Genomic DNA, 5,658 nt, shown 5'->3' with positions numbered 1-5,658 from the left:
CACTTTCATGCAAGCAACAAAGTAAAAACTAAAATTAAGTTAATAATAAAAGTGGTAATTGTCTTACAAACATGATAATGAAACATAAGCTGACATTAATCTCAGCAGGTCCTTATCCATGTCAGCGCCTAATGACAACACGATTTGAGATAATGACGAAAAAATTCCAAGCACCATAAATGGGAAATTCCTCAAAGTTTAGTATGTCCACATGCAATCAAGCTCTGTTGGACCGATTGATATCTTGTTAACGCCACCACTAGAACCTTCGTTAACATTAGTGGAAACACTAAACAGCCCCCCCAGTCGACAGATGAACCACCGTGAAATGGCGGTGCCGCCATTGTTGGCTGAGAGAAATAGAAAGGAGTTCTCCTCAAGAGACATCAAGGTTGGAAAAACGGAAGCATCCACATTTCTTAAATACCTTGTTATGGGATCAAAAGTGGCGTTGATCATTTGTGGTGGAGGTGGTAATCCTAGGTCCAAACCGGAGTGAAAGGCCGAAGGGACGGTCATGGTAGTGATTATGGTGGTCGCAGAGGCAGCTGTAGCAGTGGCAACGGTGGAGAAACAGGACACTTGCTCGGATTGAGCATAATTGTCATACAAGAAGCTATCGCGGTCGGTGGTGACGATGGCAGCGGTAGCATGATCCAGGAGAGGTGGAGGGGAAACTGACAAAGGAGAGCTCGGTTCTTGGTAAATCACGGTGGAGCCGCTCATCCGGGTCTTCTTGGCTCCTCCCCCGGTGCTACTGGTGGAAACATTGGCGGAGCCACTCTTGTGAAACACCCTGGATATCACCCATTCATCCTGTGCAAAATATGAATACTTTACTTTCAATCCAAGTAACTGGAGGTTAATAAAAGAAAGAAACAAAGGATAAACATGAACCCTGTTAATTAGAAAACAGCATTTAAGATATCATATTACTGTCAAATCTCTGCACTTTTCAGTGTAAACCTGAAAAAGAACAGTTAAATAACAATGCTCTGTTCATATTTCAAACTAAGAACCATTACTTTACCAGGCAATATCAATCTAAAATCCTATGATTTCATCATTAAAATGAGAAATGGAAATTACATAACCCATTGGAATAAGTGCAGGAGACATGAAATTAATAATTTACACTAGATAGTATAATTGCTTTACGGAATAAGGATGCAGAAATTGCGGGTATTTAAATCCCAAAAGAACAAGACAGAAGCTCCTGTATTGTCTGCAAGGCAGTGCAAATGGCATTAACATTGCCCAACATACCATATTCAGCTCCTTAAATGAAACAACAGCATACGGAAAACATTGATACTTTTGTGTTTTTTAAAGCTAAACCATAACCAACATGAACTTACTACAAAACAGCCGATATTCATGACAGATGAGAGGAGAGAATGAGACCTTTGAGCACCTGGAGAGATAATGGTACGCAAATTTGCCTTCAAGGCGATATTCATGCATGACCCAGTTGCTCTTTTCACCTTTAGGAGCTCTACCTCTATAAAAAAACCAACGTCTTCTTCATTCCAACAAGTGCAAAAGTCTTTGAACTGTAAATCTCCCTATCTTTCCCAGTGGCTTTCCAATAACCAGCTTCCGTTGCTCGGTTAGTTCTCAACCCAGTTGGGAACTTCCTATCTCTCAAGCTGAAAAAATACCACTCTTTCTCTCCCATCTTTGCCTTTCCTGCCACGTTACATGACCAAAATGTAACAAACAAAAGAGTAGTGGGTGAAAAATGTTAAAATGATCACTCACCAGGAAGCTCCCATGGATCGGACTTGTTGAGATCAACCTCAGCTATAGCTCTACCAGTGAAGCTACTGTCAAGAACTTTCTTCAACAGAAATTAATTACAAAATTATCACCTAGACGATGTCCACTATAGGGAGGTGGCGCGTGCGGCGCGTGAACAGTAACCCGGTGTCGGAAAATTCCCGGAAAAATTCTTAAAAATTATTTTAAGAGATTTTGAAGCACTTACAAAGCTCGGTTCACAATTTTGAATGGCGGAGAGCTCGATTCCGAAACGTCGGAAACTTTGACGGTCTCACCCCTCCACGCACCGGCGACGATGGAGAAACGGAGAACACCGGTAGACTCGGAACGATGCAAGGAAAACGATGGTACGGGAGGTGTCGTAAACGGATGATTGGATCGTCGTGAATCGCCAAAAAACCAACTGAAACTGGGTTATTACCGACGATACTTCCGACTGAAATTAACGTCGAACGACGACAATTCACGACGAAAAGTTTGAGGTGTTTTGTTCCTCGGTCGACAACGAACACGATGACGGTTTTAGTTCGTCGATTGAAGGTCGGAGGACGAGTAGATCGGAGTTCAAAGGTGAGTTGAGGGAGAAGAGAAAACTGGAAAATATGCAGAAAACACGGAAGGATTATAATTCATCTCATAAATAAAAATGGTTAAACTATGAGTTTAGCCACTGAATTTCCTGCACTTCTTAAAACGGTCTGTCAACTTTGAAATTTTACAATTTAATCCACTGTTTCTTTCAAAATGCCAATTAAATCCAATATTTTATAATTTTTAAAAATTTAGCCCAAAAATTGGGGTGTTACACGAATTTAGACCAAATCAATCTCCACACTGGATCTTTCACCTTGCCAACACTAGCCAATTTTGAGTAATATGATTTGGGGATGTACCTGCCATCAGCAGAACCTAACCAATTTAATTTGTCTAGGCATGAAACTGAGCTCACAACTCTATTCAAAACATGAATGAAATCGATCCACATTTGCTTTTCTCATTCAAAAAGATCTCTTCTCAATTCAATCCTCAATTCCCATACTCCATGAACTCGATGCCCAAAATCATTGATCTTCCCTGATTTATTAACCGCTACACTAAAAATTCTCGGAAAAGATGATTTTAGAGAATCAAATTATGTCCAGTGATCCAACCAAAAATCGATCTTATTCCCATTACCCATTACACATCTCACTTAGGAAAGAAACTCAATCTCATTGGAAACGACCAGATTAACAATGTTACGCCACACCCAAGAAGAATTTCTAACATTAACAGTTTTTTGGAGAATTGAATCCTTATCGTAGTTGTACTTAGCTATTACTATCTTTCTCCATAAACTATCATTATCCTCACTGAACCGCCAAATCCATTTATTAAGCAAAGCTCGGTTCCTAGTTTTAACATCATAAATACCCAAACCCCGATGCGATTTTGGTCCACATAAGTTGTCCCACTTAATCTAGTGAATACTCTTATCCGATTTTGGAGGCGACTCCTTGAACCGTATTTTATTTTTATTTAAAGGGAATCCCAAATTTTTCGAAGCGAGAGATTTTTTTTTAAAATCACATTACACTTTTTTGATTAAAAACTAATCAAAAGAGATAAATTAAAAAATATGTGATTTTTTTAAATCTCAAGAGAAAAAAATCGTTTCGACAACGATGATAGAATTTAAACTTGATCTTAGAAACTCAAATTCTTGAATCCCAACCATTTGTATCAACACTCGTTTGCACCTACCTCTCTTGTTTGTCTCCTCTATTGATGATTAATGTTATTTTATAATATTGCAATTTCATTATGTATTGACATTCCTCGTAATATAAACGACACGGTTATTTATTAAATAAACGCGAATGAAAAGAGCCAATCCTTGGTTGTTAAAAGAATTTTCTTCACAATTAAAGTCTGACCCTAAATTAATTACTTAGTTTTCCTCTCGCTGATTAAAGCCGATCCTTGGTTGTAATGAGGGATTCATATAAACATTTATATTAGGATATGAATTTATAAAATTTTGAAAAAAAATTGTAAAATTTTAGAGGATGAAAATATATATAAAATATATAAGACTTTAAAATTTTTAAGAGAAAGATTGCTCTCATCCATCTTCTCTCGATCCATTCTTTATTGTAACAGTTTCAACTGAATTGGAATCTTTATTAGAAACCATTTGTTTACAGAAGAATTTAAGAAATACATGGGGTTGGAGATGGGATGTTCAAAGGAAAACCATGTCTTAAAATACTCACCAACAGTATGATTCCAGTAAAGAGTCGTCAAAAAATGAAGAAAACGGGGAACAATTCGAGCCTTGTTCTTTAGAATTAATGACTGAATGATTAAATATACCAAAAATAAATTATACAATATTTATTTTAAGTGTTGATTGTTGAATAAAACATTCATTTATTTTAAATTTATTAAACGGTCTCAATGATTAAAAAAATATTATTAACCTAAAATTTTTTAAATCCTAATAATTGCATCTATAAAATATTTTTACATCGTCAACTAATTAAAAAAATCTTTTAAAAAATCATCTGTTTTATTATATAAAATTTCATCTCCAAAAGTCTTCCCCTTCTCAATTAAATAAGGTTGGCTATTCGTCTTCCTAGCTTTCACACCCGAAGCAATATATTAAATGTTTTCAGAAGTTATACGGTGTCCTTCCATCCACCGGGGAGTCGTTTTCTAATATAATCATTTATTTATCTATTATATTAATAATCATTTAAAAAATTAGGGTGTTTATGGAGTAAATCGATCATAAATTAAATAATATTTAATTTAAAACAAAAATTATTCTATTTATGCTTGATTCAACTCATTATTTATTAAACTCAACTAAGTTATATTTGACTTGTGCTCGTTAAAAAAACTCGTAACTGATTAAGCAAGGTTAGGGGTTCAAAACATTGCGTTTGCAATTTCAAAACTAGTGTCATAACAATTTCAAGTCTAAACACCAAAATAATAATTAACAATTATATCAAATTAAATATTACAACCCAAAACCAACAACTAATTGATCTAGTGCGATGAGATATGTTAGGTATGACTCATATATATACGGCACAGGGTTAATTATGTAATTGTGTACCAGATTTTTTATTATAAATAGAGATGTAACCTAAACCTATGAGACATTGAATAAAACTTCTAGTGCCGCCTAGGCACCGAGGACGTAAGCACATTGTCGAACCTCATTAAAAATTCTTGTGTTCTTTCGTTTTCTTTATCCATTTCGTCAATAAGATACTAGATTCCTTAAGTAAGGTTAGAGATTCAAAACCTTGCATTTGCAAATGGAATAAATGAGTTAGGAGGGTCGTCCTCATCTCTACAATACATGATCTGAATTAGTTGATCAATAGTTCGGATACTAGTGATTAACTAAAAAAACATATTACAACCAAAATAATAATCCATAAATTTATCAAAATAACGTATTATAATTATTTTTGAAAAATATTGATAATATATAATTAATCTTAAAAAAAACTAATTGTTCACAAACTTATCAAATAGATATAAACTTTATTTAAATCAATTTGAATTAAATATTTATTGAAATTTGAACTAGTCAAGCTTAAGATACTAACGAAATCGACTGATAGATCGAATATTATTTTTTAATTAAATTAAAATAAAAGTATGGCCTTTATTACCTATTAATTCATCTCACAAAAATAATTGCTTGGTCTTAGCCTGGTTTTTCAATTAAATAAGACCGCTAATGAAGACTTTTGAAAAAGACGTTTTATTTTCTAAGGGGATATTTAAAATCCTCTCTCGAAGTCTTTCTTTCTCTCAATTATATAAGACTGGTTGTTTGTCTTCCTTCTTTTCACACCCTAACATCAAATA

At 34.6% G+C, this 5,658-nt stretch overlaps 1 pseudogene; it reads right to left on the bottom strand.

Moving 5' to 3' along the window:
- Positions 1 to 1,852, bottom strand: LOC120202817 (annotated as a pseudogene).
- Between the last annotated feature and the right edge of the window lie 3,806 nt (positions 1,853 to 5,658).

Source organism: Hibiscus syriacus, unplaced genomic scaffold, assembly GCF_006381635.1.
Source record: "Hibiscus syriacus cultivar Baekdansim isolate YM2019G1 unplaced genomic scaffold, ASM638163v2 tig00009009_pilon, whole genome shotgun sequence".
NCBI classification, from domain to species: domain Eukaryota; kingdom Viridiplantae; phylum Streptophyta; class Magnoliopsida; order Malvales; family Malvaceae; genus Hibiscus; species Hibiscus syriacus.
The sequence above is the reverse complement of the archived record's forward strand: the minus strand, read 5'-3'. Positions and strand labels throughout refer to the sequence as shown.